Raw genomic sequence first — 2,177 nt, 5'->3', positions numbered from 1 at the left:
GTGTCTTGATTCCACTTAAGATCACAACAGAAATTTGCTTGATGCGTGTAGTTGACACGTCAGTTGGGAACCCCAAGAGGAAGGTGTGATGCGCACAGCGGCAAGTTTCCTCGCATAGAAACCAAGGTTTAATCGAACCAGTAGGAGTCAAGAAGCACGTTGAAGGTTGATGGCGGCGGGATGTAGTGCGGCGCAACACCAGAGATTCCGGCGCCAACGTGGAACCTGCACAACACAGCCAAAGTACTTTGCCCCAACGAAACAGTGAGGTTGTCAATCTCACCGGCTTGCTGTAACAAAGGATTAACCGTATTGTGTGGAAGATGATTGTTTGCAGAGAAAATAGTAAAACAAGTATTGGCAAGCAGATTTGTATTTCAAGTATTAAAGAATGGACCGGGGTCCACGGTTCACTAGAGGTGTCTCTCCCATAAGATAAAAGCATGTTGGGTGAACAAATTACAGTCGGACAATTGACAAATAGAGAGGGCATAACAATGCACATACATGACATGATAAGTATAGTGAGATTTAATTGGGCATTACGACAAAGTACATAGACCGCCATCCAACTGCATCTATGCCTAAAAAGTCCACCTTCAGGTTATCGTCCGAACCCCTTCCAGTATTAAGTTGCTAAACAACAGACAATTGCATTAAGTATGGTGCGTAATGTAATCAACAACTACATCCTCGAACATAGCGCCAATGTTTTATCCCTAGTGGCAACAGCACAACACAACCTTAGGGGTTTCTGTCACTCCCCCAGGTGTCAATGCAGGCATGAACCCACTATCGAGCATAAATACTCCCTCTTGGAGTTAAAAGTAAAAACTTGGCCAGAGCCTCTACTAGAAACGGAGAGCATGCAAGATCATAAACAACACATATGTAATAACTTGATAATTAACATGACATGGTATTCTCTATCCATCGGATCCCGACAAACACAACATATAGAATTACGGATAGATGATCTTGATCATGTTAGGCAGCTCACAAGATCCAACAATGAAGCACAATGAGGAGAAGACAACCATCTAGCTACCGCTATGGACCCATAGTCCAGGGGTGAACTACTCACTCATCACTCCGGAGGCGACCATGGCGGTGTAGAGTCCTCCGAGAGATGAATCCCTCTCCGGCAGGGTGCCGGAGGAGATCTCCAGAATCCCCCGAGATGGGATCGGCGGCGGCGTCTCTGTAAGGTTTTCCGTATCGTGGTTTTTTCGCTCAGGGGTTTCGCGACGGAGGCTTTAAGTAGGCGGAAGGGCAGAGTCGGGGGCCAGACGAGGGGGCCACACCATAGGGCGGCGCGGGCCCCCCCTTGGCCGCGCCGCCTTGTGGTGTCGCCACCTCGTGGCCCCACTTCGTATGTTCTTCGGTCTTCTGGAAGCTCCGTGGAAAAATAGGCCCCTGGGTCTTTGTTTCGTCCAATTCCGAGACTATTTCGTTACTAGGATTTCTGAAACCAAAAACAGCAGAAAACAGGAACTGGCACTTCGGCATCTTGTTAATAGGTTAGTTCCAGAAAATGCACGAATATGACATAAAGTGTGCATAAAACATGTAGGTATCATCAATAATATGGCATAGAACATAAGAAATTATCGATACGTCGGAGACGTATCGGGCCTCCAAGAGCGAGAGGTTTGTAGAACAGACAGCAAGTTTCCCTTAAGTGGATCACCCAAGGTTTATCGAACTCGGGGAGGAAGAGGTCAAAGATATCCCTCTCAAGCAACCCCGCAATCACGATACAAGAAGTCTCTTGTGTCCCCAACACACCTAATACACTTGTGATGTATAGGTGCACTAGTTCGACGAAGAGATAGTGAAATACAAGTAGTATGGATGTATATGAGTGGTAATAGCAATCTGAATAAAATATGGCAGCGAGTAAACATGCAACGGAACAGTAAATAAACGGAGTTTCGATGCTTAGAAGCAAGGCCTAGGGATCATACTTTCACTAGTGGACACTCTCAACTTTGATCACATAATAAAACCACTCTACACTCTCTTGTTGGATGATGAACACCACTAATTGCGTAGGGCTACAAGAGCACCTCAATGCCGGAGTTAACAAGCTCCACAACATTCAATGTTCATATTTAAATAACCTTAGAGTGCATGATAGATCATTGCAATTACACCAAGTACTAACATAGCATGCA

The sequence above is a fragment of the Lolium rigidum genome, chromosome 1, assembly GCF_022539505.1.
Source record: "Lolium rigidum isolate FL_2022 chromosome 1, APGP_CSIRO_Lrig_0.1, whole genome shotgun sequence".
In the NCBI taxonomy this organism is placed as follows: domain Eukaryota; kingdom Viridiplantae; phylum Streptophyta; class Magnoliopsida; order Poales; family Poaceae; genus Lolium; species Lolium rigidum.
This window is presented reverse-complemented; position numbering follows the sequence as displayed.